General features: G+C 42.8%; 1 long non-coding RNA gene across 2 annotated transcripts in view; it reads right to left on the bottom strand.

Moving 5' to 3' along the window:
- LOC140706746 (uncharacterized) overlaps nt 1-21,345 on the bottom strand; it is a 66,269-nt gene that overhangs the window by 40,579 nt on the left and 4,345 nt on the right. Inside the window, exon 1 of one of the 2 annotated variants that reach the window (XR_012086592.2) lies at nt 4,535-9,881. The exons of the other annotated variant lie outside the window; for it this stretch is intronic. This is a non-coding gene — a long non-coding RNA (uncharacterized LOC140706746). Of the gene's footprint in view, nt 1-4,534; nt 9,882-21,345 lie in introns of those variants that run through there. 2 annotated transcript variants of the gene reach the window in all.

Genomic DNA, 21,345 nt, shown 5'->3' with positions numbered 1-21,345 from the left:
GATGTCTATTTGGAGCCTCGTAGTGCAGTGGTTAAACTGCAGTATGCTGCTCAGGACCTGTATTCAATCCGAACCGATTCAGATAGCCAGCTGAAAGTTAACTCAGCCTTCCATCCTTCCAAGATTGGTAAAATGAGTACCCACACTGGGGAGTGGGCAGTGTGTAGTCTGCATAATCAACTTCCAAACCACCCATAGAGTGCTTAAAGCACTATGAAGTGGTATGCTGCTTAGTGGTTTAGGCATCTGGTTGGGAGTTTGATTCCCCACTGGGACTCCTTGACAGTGGCTGAACCTGATGATCCATAGATTCTTCTCCAGCTCTGCAATTCTAAGATTATATTATATTACACAAGCAGCATACTTTGCTTCATTATACAAGAGTTCCTTGCACAGGTGGGACCAGCCTTAAGGGCTAGTATGGTGTATTGAGATAAGGCTGGCTCTACCATTAGGTAGAGTGAGGCACCTGCCTCAGCCAGATTATGTTAGTGTAATGAAAGTAATTCAGAACACAGACACTGCCATACTGACCATTAAGCAAAGTACAAATCCGTATTAAGATAATACTCTTATTAGGCTGAACAAAAAAGGAAAGCACCAAATCGTGTAAAAAGGTAAAGGTAAAGGTTCCCCTTGACAATTTTTGTCCAGTCGTGTTCGACTCTAGGGGGCAGTGCTCATCCCCGTTTCCAAGCCACAGAGCCAGTGTTTGTCTGAAGACAATCTTCCGTGGTCACATGGCCAGTGCGACTTAGACACGGAACGCTGTTACCTTCCCACCAACGTGGTCCCTATTTATCTACAGTACTTGCATTTGCACGCTAGGTTGGCGGGAGCTGGGACAAGCGACGGGCGCTCACTCCGTCGCGTGGATTTGATCTTACGACTGCTTGGTCTTCTGATCCTGCAGCACAGGCTTCTGCGGTTTAGCCTGCAGCGCCACCACGTCCCTTTGAAGAAATCGTATGCAAGCTTTCAAAGTTATTAGTCCTTTTTACCAAGCAAGATGCTGCAAAAGGAAGGGAGGGGGAAGAGAAAGGGGTAAAGAGTTGAGACCAAAAGAGAAAGAAATAAAGAGGAAAAACAGATGAGGTCTTAAAGTTTGTATATTTCAATCCTGTCTCAGTTATGGTAGAAGCAGAGGAACAAAACTTACTCCAGTGTGACTCTGCTACTGGTGGTGTATAGCAGATGGACATCACCATTACATTGGCTGAGATCAAAGTATTAGGAAAATTTGATCCTCCATGATTGCAAACATTGTTATAAAACAGCTTACTGTTCTTTAATATCACTGAATGTTTATCAATTACTGTTGTTGATTTTTTTTTACTACGAAGAGGGAGAGAGGCCTTTATATGAGTTTCCCTGCCAGATACAAAAGTGTCAAATGAACAAAAAATAAAAAATAAAACAATAAACAGAAACATTACAGACTAGCTGCTATATTTTAATGTGAGATTTTATAGCTCAAGTCCACTTCTTCAGATATATCTGAGGAGTGTCTGAGGAAGTGGGTTTTGATCCACGAAAGCTCACATTAAAATATAGCAGTCTTGAAGGTGCTACAACACTTCTGCTTCTTGGATTTTTTTTTTCATGATAAGCTTGCACAGACTAACATGGCTACTTATTCAAAAACTACAAAACAACTTGGCTTTGCTTGGGTCTTTTTCTTCCTCAGCATCTGATGCAACAAAATGCCCAGCACTGTGGAAGAGTATGGGTGAGAAACTCCACAGTTCCAGTCTGTCCTTAGCTGCAGTTTCACTGAGCACCTATTTTATCAGCTCTCAGTTTATGATAATGCCTTCCTTCTTTTCTTTTAAAGTGGTAAAGAAATACTAATCCTGCAAGACATACTTTACACACCTTGATATTTCTACAGGGCCAATGTATGATGGTGTACATAATAACATGTGGGTTGTGATGGGCAGCCTCACTCAGTGTCAGCAAGGAGAAGCTGATTGGCCGGGCTGTATCCAATCAGGACTCGCCAGGTGGGTTCAAGGGAAGGAAAAAGGAGTCTGAGAGGAAGAGTTTTCAGTTGAGAGAGAGAGAGAGAGAGAGAGAGAGTTAACAGTCAGGGAGGGCTGGAAGGAGGTTGATTCCCACTTTACCGGCATAGTATTGTGGGTTTCCAAAAGAGAATTGTTTATCATACTTACATGGTTAACACATTTAGAAAGTTGGTTCTTTAAGACACAAGAAACTGCATGACTAAGAATTGTGCCACATAATATTCCTTATGAATACAGATGGCATACACAGGATAGTACAGCATCATGCTTGATAGGAAATGACCTGGCTAGGCATGTGCAAAGCGTATATGTCACCACTCACACTCAGAACCCAGATGAGACTTAAATACTGTATAGAGCAGTGTGGAGAGAGCACTCTAGAGAATGCTGTGCCATTGTCAACCAGTAACAGAAAGCAGATTGTATATCTTTGAAAATTAGACCCCAACAGAGATAGCAGAGGAACAGAAAGATGAAAGTCTTAAGTCCCTGTTTGAATTAGTGCACCCACATTCAGAAGAATTGACACCAGAGAACCCCGATAAATGTATCCTAGTGCAGGACAGATAATACAGGGAGACTCTAAAGCAACCTCATAATAGACAGGGAAGAAATCACCAACAGTAACAATTCCAACTGAGAAGTCAGAGGAAATTAAAGCTAATTACCTCATACAAAACAGTGATAAAACAACCCAAAATAAGATACAGTAAGAAGGAATTTCTGTTTTAGTAAAAGGACTTATATATTGAAAGCATGGTGTGTTCCTAAGCGTAAGTTAGATCAAAATAAATATTTTAAATTTGGACAAAGAAGGGAAAGATTAGATATGAACAAAAATAGAAATAAATTAAAAGAGAAAAGTTATGCTTCTGAGATGTTTAAGATGTCTGTGGTAGTGGTGAATAATAGATTTGAGAGCAATCCAAAGGCAAAATTAATAGGCAGTTGTGATGAATCTAGTGCACAGAAAAGGAGAAATTGTGATAAAGAGCAAGGAATGTTATAAAGGGAAACAATTGTTTGCCCTCATGAACAGATCAATAAGGACTGCAAAGTAAGAAATGTAGAGTGTGGAAAAATCAGTAATAAACCTCTAATTGATGGTGTTGAGATAGAGAAAGTGGAAAAAGGAGAAACATTATTGAAGAAGTCCAAAGGAAAAAATTAGTATAACAAACCTCTCTTAGACATAAATGTATCCGTGTATTCACAATCAGATTCAAACAGAGAAGTGGGCAGTAATATAGAATCCAATAAAGTAGCTAATGCCTTAGTAAACACCTATGGTAAGTTAGGTTTCAGGCTGAGTTCATTTCAGAATTAAGTACAAACTTTACATCAATAGTATTACAAAATACAAACAGTACCAGAATAGAAAGGGAAAGAGATAGAGATATTGGCTATGTGAGAGTTCTGGAAAAGGCCTTCAAGCCATGAGAGTTACCAGAATCACCAACCATCTAGTATTGGCAAGGCTCTACTTCGGAAGAAATTGCTTTGCATTACAAAATCTGCAGCTATTGAAAAGCGAAACAGAGAGCCTTAAAAGGAAAAAGTGATTATGTCATTTGCTGTGGTCAAAATGGCAGGGTCAACAGCTCCAGTGTTAACAAATCCTAAGTTTAAATTGTCTTTGGGGAGAATTCACACAGTTACAAAGAGACTGATGGTGACATTCCTGGCAGCAGTGCTAGTCCTGGCAGCAGCACTAGAGAGTGTGAGATCGGAGAAGCTGAGAGATTGATCTCAGCATAGGAAATGGAAGATTCAAAATCTTGATCATCTGTCCTACCCTAAAAGATTGTTGTTCCAAAGAAAACCATGGAGGGAGAAAAGAACTGTTTATATATAACAAGTTCCAGATTCCCCTAACCTGGTGTTTGGTGGCTGGTTAGAAAAGTACATCAACAAGCTTGTGATGATGAGATTCTTCAGGAGGAAAAGAAGAGATGAACGGACCACGATTAAATATTATTTTATACATAAACTAATTTAGGACTGGCTAATGATAATAAAGGTAATATGATTAAATGGTTTGAAATTTAAATATACATATCAATATGTTATATTGATATAGAATGATACTATTAAAGAACATGAAAATGGAGCTGAATGAGAAATATAAATATTAATAAATAAATATGTTAAAATTATTTAATAAAGTTTAATAAGATAGGTGAAATGTGGGATAGAATTGTAAAAGTCAACAAGTTTGTATAAAGTGCTGTGTATGTATTGTGGAAGGGTTTATAATATGTATACTGTATAATATACGTGAGTTATAATGCTATTATTTTGGTTTCCTTTCCTGAAGACAGAGAACTTCTCCACCCAAGCAGAGGAAAATAAGGGGGGAGATATGTGACGGGCAGCCTCACTTTCTATATGTTGCTTGAACAAACATAGTACTTCAGTAAAATAAAATGCCCATGCTATTGCTATTGCTGGCTTACAGAATAGTCTTCATGTGCAACACATTTGGGTGTACAAGCATTAAACTACAGTACCTTGGAATTCCTACTCTTTGACTGGGTCAAGTTGACTTCCACTATATCAAATAATGGCAAATTCTCTGGTTCTCTTGTTTTGCAGTTCAGAAGATCTTTGTCATCATTATGGGCCTTTGTACTTCCCCTCAGATCTCTTCCTGGGCTTTTTTTCTCTCTGTCTATCAGCAGCTCTTTTGTAGCCATTATATAAGCAGTCATTACTAAAGGCGGCACCTCTACCGTGGAGGGAATCACAAGCGCAACGATGGCCAGTCCACAAGAGAGCCCCGTGCTGTCTGTGAGAGGTGGCTCTGTTCAGAACTTGGCTCCTTCCACAAATGGAGCTTGCTTCAGACAAAAGACGGAAAGTTTATCCCCTTTCCCTTAATGAAACAGGAACAGGAACAAAAGACAAAGATAGCTGAGGTCATCATTGCTTGCCCTATTAGGTAGCAACCTGCTTGCCAAGAAGAAGAGAACAGTCTTTCTGTATTGTGACTGGCAAGGCTCTGTTTCCCTTGGAGATAGAAAGGTGAAAAGGGCATATCATATCCAGTGGCTTTACAGGCCTTCTATCCTCCTTCTCTTCCACCTGAGCATTAGTAGGCGTCTCTCCCCCATGTTTCTTCATTCTCTTTCTACTTCACTTGCCCCTCAAGCAGCAAAATTGTAGCTCACTGCAAACTTACTGAGCTCTCCTATAAACAGCTGGGAAGTCTGGCATCTGACAGGTAGATAAGTAGACTAAATGCTGCTTTTGAGTGTCATGTGGCTCTGTAAAATAAGAATGAGTGTCATAGTAGTAAAAGTCTTAGGCTCGTGAAGAGGGATAGAAGAAGCTGTCTTGCATTAAGTCAGATCGTTGGTCCGTGCAGTCAAAAATCATACAGCTCAATGTCTCATCACATTTTAGGCAGAGTTTTCTTTCCCATCCCTAGTTGGAAATCCTGAGTAGGTCTGATCCTACTCAGCTCTGAAAGTAAATAAAATAGTATGTTCAGATTTGGAGGAGATGTGATCATTGTCTTAAACAGTTCAGCTCTCCAGTGGGCAAAGCAGCAGCTTTATATGAAAGAAAGACTCCTAAGATTATGTGACAAAAGCAATTCCTTACCATCTCGAATGTACATTCACAGAACTGGATGTGGTTCTGGGTGAATAGGTGGGATCTGGTACCTCCCTGAGGTACACAATTGACCTCCTGCTGATAGAAAGGTAATAGGAAAGCATGGATGTCCTTCTTGAGAGAGTAACAGAGACAGCCTGATACGTTTTGCTGTTTCTGAGGTAAGGGAAAAGGTAAAGGTGTCACTGTCTCTTTCCCCAATGACATAAGCAAATTTGATTGGCTGTTGAATATCATTTCATGCTGGCAAAGGGTGAAAGTCCTCCACTATACCGGAGGGCAGCAGGCTTAGGGGGGCCAGGTCTATCCTGCAAGAGAGAATAGCATTTGACCATTGGGTTTCCCACAGCTGTTGCTGCCACCTGAGGTGCTTGCTTCACTCTCCTTAATGCTAGGGTTGGCCTAGACGAAGAACCGTTCTGTGTTTTAGATTGTTATCTTCTGTACAAGTCTCCTGTGCAGTGGGGAAGCCTAGGAAGGGAGGTCTGGTGCTTTGGTGGCGCATATAGTTATTCCAGCTCAGCATTTTGCCACAAGACAGCAGTTTGGTTAAAGATCTGGAGCAAGGCCAGTTGCTTATGTAAGGCTCAGGCAATGAGGTCAGCCAGATGGAAGCACATTGGGTTTCCAGCAGGGTGTAATCATCTCTGATTTCTGTGTTTGGTCAGCAGCTTTCATGCCCCTTGAGACAAGAGGAAGAACAGGAGGAGAGGCCTAAAATTGTTGCATGCACTGAACTCTGTCTTTTTTGCAGCAGGAGTTAAGGAACAGAAAACAAGCTCTGTTTCAAACATGATGTTCCATGACAATACACTGCTGTTGAAAAGCAAACAAAAATAGACTTCGCATTTACTTAGCCTGTTTAAATACTCAGCTTGTCTCTTTGCTCTGTAAAGAGAAGGCGTTTGAGGCTTTGCTTGCCTGAGAACCAGATACTTGTCCAATAAATTTGTTACCTTTCTGCTGATCTCTTCTGAGGTAAATGAAATGCTCTCTCACTCTCTACCGGATGATGATTTTGGCCATGCATTCAAAATGGTACTTTAGCTAGATTTGCTTCTGAATCTTACATCTGAGGAAGTGGACTTGTCCACAAAAGCTCACATTAAAACAAAGCAGTTGGTCTTTAAGGTGCCACAACATTTTTGTCATCTTTTTTTGCTTTTTGTTTTTGGCCCAATATGCTAGAACAGATTAGCAAGTACTTCTGCTACTTCACATATTCCAAATACAGTAGTAGTTCTTAACGTCACATCACAGCCTATAGTTCAGAGGTATGTATTTTTCTCTGTCCTTTTGGGAAAATATACCACAAACGCTTTATTAAATCCAGAGAGTGGCCTGCTTTACAGAAAGTAGTGTTCTGTCTGAAGAATTTTTAGTCCAAGTATGGTTTAATGATGAAGAAAAATAATAAGAAACAATAGCTGAAGTTCTGAAATTGCACATTCAGAGCTGGCGCTTGGAGAACAGACTGAGCAACCACACAGGTCATCTGCTCATAGTCCTCCCTATTATGATGAGATATACTGTCTTTCTGTGTAGATTATAGTACTCAGCTTTAAATGGACATCTAGCTGGATTATTTAACATACATACATTTTATGAAAATTTGTTCATTTTTCACACCTTGTAAAGTTTTTTTTTCTGACAATGCACAAATGGGCACTCTACAAATTCAGTCTAGAAAGTTGGGTGAGTGGCTCAGCAAGTTAGACTGGTTGAGAACTCCGTTCCCCGCTGTGCACTCCTGGGAGAAGAGCCAAGTTGTGTAGCCTTGAACAAGCTGAAAAGTCCTGGAGCACCGCCAGAAGAAGGAAAGGGGGGAACCACTTCAGAGTACTTTGTAGTTAGAAAACCCTGGAAAGAGTCCCCATTACTTTGGAACCAACTTGATGTCACATAATTATATTATTATAGTTTAGAACAGTGGCTCTTAACATGTGGCCCATGGACTCCTAGGGGGCCTCAATGTCCTCACAGGCGGTCCATGAAGACTTAAAGAAATGTTATGATCTTTTGCAGTTAGAATAGAAAGAATTAATGAAAGCAAGAGAGAAAAGGAAACACAGGACAACATCTTAATTTCCCTTGCTTGTTTGTATAAAACTTAGCTTTCTTAACCTACCACCTCCATTAAAAACAAACAAAAGTATAAAATCAGTCATGAAAATAACTGTTTGATAGCAAATAACTGGTGTTTCTGCACACGATGAGAGCATGCAAGTGAATAAGTTGAGTGGCTGAGAGAAAGCATGTGACATTTCTTCCTACTGTGCAGTCAGAAGCCACAGGAGGAGAGAGTTGGAGTCAGCCACTGTCAGTGTGAGTGAGTGTTTGGACAGACTTCCTGATTGTGTTTCCCGTAGAAGAAACTGAGTAGCCCTTATAGTCAACAAAAGAATGGGAAAAGCTGTATTACGACAGAATCTCAAAATGATAGAATGATTTCAATACGAATCCAAGGCAGACTTTTCAACATCACAGTAATCCAGGTTAACCAACCACCAATGCTAAGGAGACTGAAATTGACCAATTCTATGAAGACTTACAACACCTTCTAGAACTGACACCAAAGAAAGATGTTCTTCTCATTATAGGGGACTGGAATGCTAAAGTACAGAGTCAAGAGATAAAAGGAACAATAGGAAAGTTTGGCCTTGGAGTTCAAAACGAAGCAGGGCAAAGGCTAATAGAGTTTTGTCAAGAGAACAAGCTGGTCATCACAAACACTCTTTTCCAACAACACAAGAGACGACTCTACACATGGACATCACCAGATGGGCAATACCAAAATCAGATTGATTATATTCTCTGCAGCCAAAGATGGAGCTGCTCTATACAGTCAGCAAAAACAAGACCCGGAGCTGATTGTGGCTCTGATCATCAGCTTCTTATAGCAAAACTCAGGATTAAAGTGAAGAAAGTAGGAAAAACCACTGAGCTAGTCAGGTATAATCTAAACCAAATCACTTATGAATACACAGTGGAAGTGAAGAACATATTTAAGGAACTCAATTTGGTGAACAGAGTGCCTGAAGAACTATGATGGAGGCTTGTAACATTGTACAGGAGGCAGCAATAAAAACAATCCCAAAGAAAAGGAAATGCAAGAAAGTAAAGTGGCTGTCCAACGAGGCCTTACAAATAGCAGAGAAGGGAAGGGAAACAAAATGCAAGGGTGATAGGGAAAGTTGCAGAAAACTGAAAGCAGACTTCCAAAGAGGAGCAAGGAGAGACAAGAGGGCCTTCTTAAATGAACAGTGCAAAGAAATAGAGGAAAATAACAGAAAAGGAAAAACCAGAGACCTGTTCAAGAAAATTGGAGATATTAAAGGAACCTTTTGTGCAAAGATAGAGATGATAGAGGACAAAAATGGTAGGGACCTCACAGAAGCAGAAGACATCAAGAAGAGGTGGCAAGAATACACAGAGGAATCATACCAGAAAGATTTGGATATCCCTGACAACACAGATAGTGTGGTTGCTGACCTTGAGCCAGACATCCTGGAGAGTGAAGTCAAGTGGGCCTTAGAAAGCATGGCTAGCAACAAGGCCAGTGATAGCATTCCAGTTGAACTATTTAAAACCTTAAAAGATGATGCTGTGAAGGTGCTACACTCAATATGCCAGCAAGTTTGGAAAACGCAACAGTGGCCAGAGGATTGGAAAAGATCAATCTACATCCCAATACCAAAGAAGGGCAGTGCCAAAGAATGCTCCAAATAGCGTACAGTTGTACTAATTTCACATGCTAGCAAGCTTATGCTCAAAATCCTCCAAGGCAGGCTTCAGCAATATGTGGACCAAGAACTCCCAGAAGTACAAGCTAGATTTTGAAGGGGCAGAGGAACTAGAGACCAAATTGCTAACCTGCGCTGGATTATGGAGAAAGCCAGAGAGTTCTAGAAAAATATCTACTTCTGCTTCATTGACTATGCAAAAGCCTTTGACTGTGTCGACCACAGCAAACTATGGCAAGTTCTTAAAGAAATGGGAGTGCCTGACCACCTTATAATCTCCTGAAAAATCTATATTTGGGACAGGAAGCAACAGTTAGAACTGGATATGGAACAACTGATTGGTTCAAAATTGGGAAAGGAGTACGACAAGGCTGTATATTATATGCAGAATACATCATGTGAAAGGCAGGACTGGATGAATCCCAAGCCAGAATTAAGATTGCCAGAAGAAATATTAACAACCTCTGATATGCAGATGATATGACTCTGATGTCAGAAAGTGAGGAGGAATTAAAGAACCTCTTAATGAGCGTGAAAGAGGAGAGTGCAAAAAATGGTCTGAAGCTCAACATCAAGACAACCAAGATCATGGCCACTGGTCCCATCACCTCCTGGCAAATAGAAGGGGGAAGATATGGAGGCAGTGACAGATTTTACTTTCTTGGGCTCCGTGATCATTGCAGATGGAGACAGCAGCCACAAAATTAAAGACACCTGCTTCTTGGGAGGAAAGCGATGGAAAAGACCCTGATGTTGGGAAAATGTGAAGGCAAGAGGAGAAGGGGACGACAGAGGATGAGATGGTTGGACAGTGTCATTGAAGCGACCAACATGAATTTGACCCAACTACAGGAGGCAGTGGAAGACAGGAGGGCCTGGAGTGCTCTGGTTCATGGGGTCACGAAGAGTCGGACACGACTTAACGATTAAACAACAGGCTTGATGGATTCTTTAACTTAGTTAGTCTAGGGCTCTACTCTGGCTATATGCCTTGTCAACCAAAGAGACAGAACTACATCATGATCATCATCATCGTCACTGCTCATAGCAATCTGTAGTAGCAGCAGAATGTGGAAAGCAAATATGTAACTTGGAAATACCTAGTGTTCAGAACACAGGCTTGAAGAGTCTGGAAGTAACTCATATATAGTAGCAATATTACAACCTTAAACCAGATTCTCCTCCCATTCCAGGCATATGAACAGAGGAAATTGTTTCTCTAATGTTTCTTATTAGAACTACTCTTCTTGTTGTTGGAATGAAAGATCATTCTTATGCTTGCTGTGAATACTGAGGTCTTTGCTTTTGAAAAATGTCTTAGCCAAGTGAAGAATAGCTTATTTGGGTGGTTGCCTGTCCTGCAGTTAATGAGAAATGTTCACTTTGGCTTCAATTGTGTTTAATTAAACCCTTTCGTTTTGGCCAAATGAAGGGATAAACAAGGTACAGAACCAGAAAGCGTGGAAAATAAAAATAAAAGGTTATTATTCTCTCATGCGGTCTGAAGAAATAAGCCACAGGAATTTCCCTGAGATGATCCTATTGGTGTATCAGTGCAAAAGTGTGAAGAAAGAAGGATGTTTTTAAAATGGCATTGGAAATGATCCAGCTACAGTTAAGCCCTGTCAGGATCGATGTTGTTTTCAGCTGGAGAGGGATGAACCAATGTTTCCTGTAGTTTTCAACTCTGCTGCATGAGAGCCTCACCCCATGCGTATGTGCAAAGGTGGGGCTCCAGCCAAAATCAGAATTCAATGGGCGAGAACATTGGCTGCTGGTGCACAGGCCCAATGGAGCTCTGTGCATGCGTGCAACACAGCTTAGAGAGAACATTGGGCTGAACACAAGCTAATGGTTGATCAAGCTTTTCTGTTGAAATAAATGTGTCCCAAGTATTCTTAACTTTGGCTGGACCATGATTAGAAACATTCTAAAATCAATAAGACATAATTCAGCTCTTATTGTGACAGAGCCAAAATCTGCAAACTTCTTGTGCTTTGGCAAACCACAAATCTGTGAATTATTAATATCCTAATGAGGAATTTGGAGCAATAGGGACATAGCTAAGCTGAACCCACCCAGGGACTGATGAATCAATCAGGGCTAATCAGCTAACTTCTACCCAGTGATTGTGTGGTTCCATGAATTTCTGCAAGCACAGGGGCAATATAAACCATGGCATTGGCTGCAAAAACATGGCTTACTATGTATCTTTTCTTTTTGAGGAAATCTGCAGAGAGAGTCTGGAAAATGTGCGGGACAATGAATAACAGAATCTCTGAAACCAGGGAGTCAACCAAGTAAGTCTGCAGTGCTGTGCACACCTGTCTGGCACTAAACCCCATTGAATTTGAGGAGATTTTCCTCTCAGTTAAGTCCTTATGGGATCAGGCTTCACCACTGCCTGGAGGTGGGGGGGGGGCTCAATCCATTATTGGGCTCAACTGGCATAGACTCATTGAAATTAGTGGAATGAGTGTTACTTGTAATTTAAAGTCCCATTTATTTTAATGGGTGTACTCCAATTGGGACTAACTTTTGGTTTTAACCCAATAATGTATTCTGTATGACTCAACGCCATAAAGATAAAAGGTTAAAACAAGCAAAATAATATAATAGTATAGAATATTAACTATGGTGACATCAGAAATGTGCATGTCCCATCTTCTCATCATGCTATATCCGAACAAGAGAAAACCCTTTGGAACTCTGTAAAGAACTTGCCTAGCCTTTGTAATATCCAAAAGAGGAAGCCTAATGTCCAGTGAGAATGCATCCTGATGGAGTGCATTTTGCCATACGTTACCTCCGCTGCTTGTGACAGGATCTATACTAGAGATAGGCATGAAATGAAAAAACAACACAAAAACAAACACTGAGGACAGCAGTGTGTGGCGGTGGCAGGGATAGGCAGGCCCTGGGGGGGGGGCAGGGCAGCAACGGGCAGACTTGACATGCAACTTGGAAATAGGGTTCCAAAGTGGTGAGTCAAGCGCGAGTCATTGGGGGATTAGCCCCAAACTGAGTCCCCATCAAGTCACGGGTATGACTTAAGTCAGACTGACAGCAAGTCTCAACTCACGAGTCCCCACCCCTGGTCCTGGGCCCTATGAAGAGGGCCATGGGCTGGGAAACCGAACAAGAGGGGGCTTTCTGTGTAGCTGAGCTACAGAAGCCCCCTTCATTTAGAGATGGGCCCAAACCACGAAACAGTTCATTTAAAAAAAATCTGCATGGTTTTGTGGTTCGTGGTTTGTGGACACTGATGAACCATGAATCATCACAAACTGCCATTGTACTGATTCCTGCTCATCTCTAATCTATATCCATTTTGCTGGGCTTGAAGACTTGAGTGAGATCCTTGTTTCTCCTGTGAATCAAAGATGTTAATTGTCTAGTAGGCCATGATTTATAATTATTCAGAGCCTTTCTAGTTATATTTATTTTATTTATTTATTTATTTAATTTATACCTCGCCTATCTGGTCGGTGAGGACCACTCTAGGCGGCTAACAATATAAATAAGCAATTCTAATTAGTAAAAACACTACAATACATTACATAGAGTGCAAAACAGAAACAGTAAAGAGGGAAGAAGGAGGTCAAGAGGAATATGATGGAAAGGCCTGCCCAAACATCCATGTTTTCAATTGTTTCTTAAAGATACCCAGCGAGGGAGACCCGCAAATCTCAGGAGGGAGATTGTTCCAGAGGCGAGGAGCCACCGCCGAGAAGGCCCGATTTCTTGTCTTCTCCTTCCGGGCCTCCCTCGGCGTTAGGCTCCTCAGCTTCACCTCCTGGCTCGCACAAGTGACATGGGTAGAACTTGGTGGGAGTAGGCGTTCAGCACTTTGAAGTCGATGCGGGATCGTATGGGCAGCCAATGCAATGCGGCCAGAGTGGGTGAGATATGTTGGAATTTCCTCACTCCACTAAGTAATCTGGCCGCCGCATTCTGCACCACCTGTAGTTTCCGCAGCAGCCTCAAAGGAAGCCCCATGTAGAGCGCATTACAGTGGTCTAATCTTGAGATTACGAGCACATGTACCAAGATGGTGAGTGCCCCCAAAATCAAGGTAGGGCCGCAGCTGGGCTATCCGCCTAAGGTGAAAAAAGGCGGAGCGGACTACCAACGCCACCTGTGATTCCATGGTGAGCGCCGGGTCCAAGTGGATCCCCAAGCTGCGAACCCCGTCCTTGGCAGGCAGGGTCACTCCCTCAAAAAAGAGGGAGTTTCCCAAATCCCCAACTGTGGGAGGGCCCACCCTCAGTACCTCCGTCTTGTCCGGGTTCAGCCTCAGCCCGTTCTCCTGCATCCATTTCAGTACGGTCCCAAGGCAGCGCTGAAGGGACAGAACGGCATCTCCTGCAGAAGGTGGAAAGGAGATGTAGAGCTGAGTATCATCAGCGTACTGATGACACCGAGCTCCATACCCCCTGATGACCCCACCCAGCGGCCTCATGTAGATGTTAAATAGCATTGGGGAGATAATCGACCCCTGTGGAACCCCACAACTGAGGCTCCACGGGGCCGAGACGTTCTCCCCAAGCTGCACTCTCTGGGGACGGTCCTCCAAGAAGGAACGGAGCCAGGCCAATGCCCGACCACCTATTCCCAGCTCGGAGAGCCTCCCCAGGAGGATACCGTGGTCAATGGTATCAAAGGCCGCTGAGATGTCGAGGAGAACCAACAGGGACACTTTGCCCCTGTCGGCCTCCCTCAGTAGGTCATCGCACAGGGCGACCAATGCCGTTTCTGTACCATGGCGCGGCCTGAAGCCCGACTGAAATGGATCCAGGGCATCTGTTTCATCCAGGAGCGCTTGAAGCTGATCGGCCACCACCCTCTCGACCACCTTGCTTAAGAAAGAAACGTTGGTGACGGGTCTATAATTGGCAATTTCATCCGCCGCCAAACTAGGTTTCTTCCTAATGGGCCTAATGAGTGTCTCCTTGAGGGCAGATGGGAATCTGCCCTCAAGGAGAGATCCATTGATTATTACCGTGGCCCATTCTGTTGTTAAAGGCCTGGCTGCTTTGATTAGCCAGGCCAGGCAAGGGTCCAAGGAGGAGGTGGTGGCACGGCAGCGATCAATCACCCTGGCCACAGAGTCAGGCGTGACAGGCTGAAAAGAGTCAAATGTCACCGGGCAGGACGGAGCGCTGGACATCTCAGCTCGACTCACTGTATTCAAAAAAAGAGAGAGGTCCCGGCGGATGGTCTCCACTTTTGATTTAAAAAATGCTGCAAATTGGTCTGGTGAAAAGCTAGGGCGAGGCCCATCGCCCAGACCAATTCCGGATAGGTCGCGTACTATGCGGAATAATTCCGCCTGCTGATTGAACGCCTCGCTTATCCGGTTAGCGAGGAATGATCTACTGGCAGCCTTTACCTTGGCAAGGTAAAGGTTAGTAGCGACCTTGACAGCTATTCGATTGAAATCCGTCAGGTCCTTTCTCCACTTGCGCTCTAGCCATCTCCTGACCCGCTTCAACGCCTGATTAAACCAGGGCGCCGGGCGGTCTCTGCGGCGGAGAGGGCGTTCAGGAGCGATCGTGTCAACGGCCCTAGTCGCTGCGGCAAACCAGCCATCGACCAGAGCCTCGACAGGAGCGCCAGCCAGGTCAGCCGGTACACCTCTCATGGCTTCCTGGAATCCAATCGGATCCAGTAGCCTTCGAGGGTGGACCATAACAATAGGTCCCTGCTCCCTGCGAGGGGGGGGAGCCATTTTAAGGGTGCATTTTATTAGGTGGTGGTCTGACCATGACAAGGGTACCGACTCAAGGTCAGTCACCATCGGACCACTCTCGCTCCCATTAGTGGAAAAAACCAAGTCAAGTGTGTGGCCACCCACGTGGGTGGGGCCGTTGACATATAAAGAGATACATGTCAAGGTTACTCCCATTATTTCTGGACATAAACATAACATTACAGTATATCCAGATCCCAAACCTCTTGAAATCCAAAGGATTTAGAAGACAGACAATGGAATACAAGATTCCAAGTTCTCTATACATTAGTGTAATAGTTACTGTGTTAGATTAGGAATCCCCACTTGATTGTGAAGCTCATTTGGTGACTTTGGGTCACACTAATGCTTTCAGCCTGACCTATTTTACAGGATTATTGTTAAAATAAAATGGTAAAGAGGATAGGCATGTACCCCACCTGGCGTTCAATGTCAGCATGTGTATGCATCGTTGGCAAACCCTATTGCTGTCTCTTAATCTATTGGGTCTCTTTAGAAGGTTTTACAAACATTCTCCACAATATTAGTGCCTTGGAATGCCAAAGGTAAAAATCTAAATAGTTTCTATGTAACATCTTATTGTAACATGATTAGAAATGTTTTGCTTCTCTGTCAGACAGTGTATGGAACAGAGGAATTCAGGATAATGCAAACTGATTCCTTTCACTCTGCACCCCATATCATTTTAATGGACCTGTATCATGAGACTGGAAAGTTGTTTTCTATTTGGACGAGAACCTAGATGCATGAAGCTGACTCAAGAACATTGGCTCCAGTCTAATTAGAGCAGTGTTTACCCAAGGCCCCCAAAGGGATCGCATAATGTTTTCTGGGGGGGGGGTTGCAAGCCACCTTATATGTCTTGTAGCCCTTGTTAAATCATTTCTTTCTTGGCCTTTTGGAGCTGAATATGAAAGCTTGTATGTTAGCCTGTATGAGAAAACAGCCCCTTGGAGGAGAATGAAGCCTCTACTTTCTGAGACAAGAAGACTTTGCCCAATTAAAATAGCTTTTTATGGAAATGTGGCGAGAATCACAGGTTTCTTGGATATTATAAAAGGGAGTCATGACAGAAAAGATTGAGAATCACTGAAGGAGAGGAATCTACAAGCAGCGGCTAGGTGTACACCAAACTGCCCACTAGATGGAGCCAACTGACCCTGTGAAATTGGGAGCCCAAAGCTGCCGGCTTCCTCCTTATCTGAGCCAGTGACCATGGTGCTGGTGCACTGTGGAAGCCCATCCCATAACCATTAACACCATGACCCAGACACAGGCTCCACTTGAATGCTGACTCAGTTCTGTGGAGCTCCTGTTAGCACAATCTTCCTCCTCCTCCTGGCTTTCCCCCCCTTTCCCTTCCTTTCCTTTCCTTTCCTTTTTTTTTTTTTTTTTTTTTTTTGGGGAGCCATAAATTTAACAAATTGGGTGTCTCCACAGGTTTCTTTGACAGGGACCTTCTGACTGAGTTTGACAGGGACTTTCTGACTGAGTTAGCTGCTGCCTTTCTTGTTTTGTCCTTCAGGATGGAATTGTTGTGAGGTTTGTCTCCTGCTATTTGCTTTGGCATCCTGTCTGGAACTAACCGTTGCTATCTGCCTTGGGCGTCTTATGTGTAAAAGCAGGGTATACATTTATTTATTTGTCTATTTAAAAAGAATAAATGCTGAGCCATAACTTGCAGTTTTGGTACCCAGGAAAGTAGCATGTACCATGTCCAGCACAGACACCCTATCTCCAGCCTCTGAAGTGCCCACTTACCTTCACCAGGCACCTTCTCTGTCCAGCATGAGGCCCAGGAAACGTGCTGAGTGAGCAGGCAGACAGTGTCATCTTCCTCCCTGGCTCACTGTTGCATCCCTGGCAATCTTTTCCCTAGCACTACCAGCCCTCTGCCTCTCACTGCTGCCACATTGTAGGAATATGCACAGCACTTAGGCCTGAATTAGGCGTACCAAAATGTAGGGACGGAGGAGAAAAGGAAAGAATGAGAGATGTGGGAAGGGCAATCTTGGAGTTTGGGGCCCCTGAGATGTAGACTGATTGTGTGACATTGTGTGGTTCCTTGAAAAATAACCAAGTTGCAAGGCTTGCAAATGCAGGATTTGCAAGGAATAAATACCGAGGAATAAATAGGATCTTTGCAGTCTCTAAATTTTGGTGTCCTCAGTCAAAATCACACTAGCCCCACCCTAGTTATCACTCTGTCATATTGTTAATATATATACTACAATAGCAGCAACAACAGTTATTTCCGTTAGGTATTATTATAAAATAATTATGAAGGAAGCTGTAAGTGATGTACGTAAGGGCTGTCATTGAACCTAAAGAAACAATTCATCGTATCATAACTGGATGCTCCAAACTGGCATCAATGGATTACATGTGCAGGCATAATCAAGTTGCAAAAATAATTTCTTAGCAGTTTGCCAGATCTTATGGATTACTCACACTTTTCCCTCCATATTATAAATTTCAAATACCTCCAGTTTTAGAAAATAAAATTGTAATAATATGCAGGGACAAGCAACTAATAATGGATAAAACAGTTGACTTTAATAAGCCACATATTATACTTCTTGATATGCAACAAAAAACCTTAGAGAAGTTGGAGTTCCATCAACAAGTACCAATGTGGCAAAGTACCAAATATAAAGACAAAAAAATTAAAAGAATACGGAAGCAAGGCCATTCATCGTCCTTCTAATACTAATTTCAGCAACTGGAATTGTTCCAAAATCTTTGGCTACCAATTTAAAACAATTGCCAATGGCAGTTAATTTGCTTCCTGAAATTCAGAAATCAGTGATCTTGAAAACAAGTCATTTTACCCATACATTTTTAGGATTTGACTCCTAATTTTTAAACTTGACCCTTGAGTCTGCCCATTGCACCAGCAATGCAGAGAAACAAGAAGTGCAGTACAATAAAATATTAATACTAATATCTGTGAAGATTCTCAGTCATCCAGGTGTGGCTATCTGGAAGTTGAATGATGGCAACCAGACGTCTTTCTTGCCAAGAAGCTACTTGGATGGGTAGCGAAACGTTTCAATCTAACAAGAATTAATACTAATACTAACAATAATAACAATAACAACAAAATAGTGATCATTTAGGATTATCAAGGCTAATTTTAGGATGCAAGTGAATATCTTTCTCATTAATTCACAGCTTGTAAATTTAGGATGTGATTCCTTTTATCTGTTTGATTTGGCATATTGGGCAATACAACACACATATACAACACACACTGTGTGTATCCCTTGTGTGAGATTTATGTACCTGTTGTGGAGGGGTACAGATTTGGGGTTTGGGATAAAACAATGCAAAGTTAGTACAAAACATTGGCATACATTTGGGGAAAACAGGAGATGTGGAGTTAGTTAGAAAGGAGGGGAAACCTGGCTTTTTTGTTTTTATTTTTATTGTTTTGTGTGGAAGGGAATACAGATGCCCAAATCTCATGGCCGGTGGTTTGTAGCCTGTGGGATTCTGGGCTTTGTAATTTTAAAAATGAAAAATATAAAATGGGTGGATGATGCTATAGAGGGGAAAATGTAGACTCATGATTTATAGAAACAGGTAGGTTCATGCTTTTGCAATATTCATGGCAGCCTATTTTTTCTATCTGACAAATGCAAAGAAAGGGAAAATCCAAACTGGGGATGATCTGTTTCCTTTCCAGGCATCCAATCCACCCCACGTCACCCCTCAGCGAGTGCACATGCACACGCACACACATGCACATGAGACACACAGTACCCAAGGGATGTATTCGAACTACTGAATGAAGAGGAGATGTAAATAAAGCTCTGACTTTCTGCTTCCTCCAAGGAGCTTCCTTTCCCAACCTCCTACTTTCATTGCCACAACTTGGACATGCTCCTTTTTTAAAACACTACTGGCCCCAGAATTCCTCAGTTCATATGCATTCAGGGAGTTATAGACCAAAATGAACTTTCTCAAGCTCTGCGACTAACACTGTTAGGGCTGGTCATGCAGCAGGGTTAAGCAGCATGTTTTCAGAAGCACCAGTATGGTTGGTGGTGTTGGCATGGATAGAGGAAAGCAGGCTCTGTCTAAATGGCAGATCAAGACTTTTTGAAAGGCTGGGAAATTCAATTTTGATTTGTTTTCTTCTTCTTCTTTGAATGGCCCTATTCCCTCAAGGGGAATCAATTGGAGTTTTTACAGCCTCACATGCTTCCTCTAGTAGGTAAGACTGGGAAAGACCTTTCTGGACTGAGGTGACTAACAATCTATCCAGCACCAATCCTTCCCTGCCTTCTTGAGCATTGCTCTACCTGAGATTTGCCCTCCACCCGGGTCTGGAGACTCCAAGAAACACAGCTACTCTCTAAGACTCCTTCTGGCACCGCGAGAGGTTGCAAACCTAAGACCAGCAAGGCTAAGAGTCAAAGTATGTAGATCATTGCTTTTATTTCTCCATTTCTGATGCTCCCTCCTCTCTGTGTCCCTGCCCATCCCTAGCAGGGGGAATAAACAGGTTGCTATCAATAGAAACCTAAACCAATCACTTGCCAATGGGTTTTCAATTTGGGCTGGGGAATCAAATACCTCCTGGTCCCACAGGTGCCCCCCCAGCCTCATTTTAAAGTGTCAGTCTTAAAGGGAACAGGGTGTGTTTGTATGCACACAAGTATGCCAGCACTGGGGCTCTGTTTCAGGCAGCAAAATGTTGTAATCTGGCAGAGGATTTTGCCAGCTCATAGGCAAACTGAGCATGACAGCTGTGGTTCCGTCTGTGTAAATGTGGAGTTTCCTCAACCACACTGAAACAAAGGAGCAGAAGTCTGATGTTGAAAGTAAAAAGGATGTGCCAGTGAGAGGCAGTGAATTCTCCACACAGTGATTACTGACCTGCCTGGAGTCTCTTTGCTTGATTGCTTTTCTTTAAGGTACTGCAAGGTATTGTCTTATTTTTGTTCAGATAATATTATCCCTCTGGAAGATCCCCCAAAGAAAGAAGCTATTACAGGGGCAAGACACAGACACAAGCCAGGTTTTTCACTTGCAGCCGACACATCCCTTCTTCTGTTACAGGGGACAGGGCACCTAGATACATGCTCACTGTCCTCTGCATTGAAACTGTGGAACTGCTGCCATTACATCTAATTATCTCTTCATGTCCTACATTCTGGCTAAAAGAAAAGTAATGGCCAACATCCCAGCCACGGAACAATGGAGGATGCAGATTCAAAACAAGTACTGTTTGTACTCCAGCACACCAACCCTCTCTGTGCATGCGCACCCACACCATCCCAGAACTTTCACCTTCCCAGCTAACAACAACACCCTTTCATCCCATTCTTCCAAGTCTGCCTGGAAACAATCCTCCCCTTCTTCTTGAGCAGCCAATCAACACACAGGCATCAGCCTGGACCTTCAGTGCCCCAAGCTATATAAGGCTGCACGATTCTCACTGTGAAGTGATCAAGTTACAGGGAACAACTTGTTTATCTCTGTTTGCTGTGTGGTGGTTCCCCCCCCCCCACATCCTCCAGTCAGCAACAAATCCCCTCTCCCCAGCTAAAAGTATTTTCAGTTTCTGAACAAAAGAGAGGATTCCTGGGGTACCCATCAGACAAGTTATTTCTCTTTTTTAGCTTTCCAAATATCAGTTTTACATTCAGTATGGATCTCTGCCACATTAGCTGTGGGGAAATTTTCTTCTGTTTTTTTTTTTAATTGACTCAGCATGAAAGAAGGCTAAGAGCCAGTGAGGAGAGTACAAATAAGGGAGGGAGGGATGGGGTGTGCCAGTTCCAACCAATTTTTTTTTCAAGAATCTCCTGCCTGCAGGATGTTTTCCCCTCAGTCTTGCTGAGCTATCAGCCTTCCTCATCCACCATCAGGCACCAGGTTGTGTGAACTGGAATTCTGAGCAATTTGTACAGCTGATGCTAATTTAACCAGTGTGGATTTACGCTGCTGAAGATGTAGTCAGCAATGGTTTGGCAATATCATTTATTTGTATATTGCAAACAGTTAATGTGATTATTATAGAGTAGGATAAGCAAAACTGACAGGATTAAGTTTATACTAAGAACTTAAGAACAACCAAAGGCTGTCTAGGACAGGATGCTACTTCCCACAGTGGGTAACTGGACGGCTGTGGAAAACCCCAAAACAGGACATGAGAGCAATGGCCTCCCTCATTATGCCTCAGGACCAGCCAGGGCCA

Source organism: Pogona vitticeps, chromosome 4 (assembly GCF_051106095.1).
Source record: "Pogona vitticeps strain Pit_001003342236 chromosome 4, PviZW2.1, whole genome shotgun sequence".
Lineage (NCBI taxonomy): Eukaryota > Metazoa > Chordata > Lepidosauria > Squamata > Agamidae > Pogona > Pogona vitticeps.
Note: the sequence above shows the minus strand (reverse complement) of the source record. Positions and strands in the feature narration are given on the sequence as shown.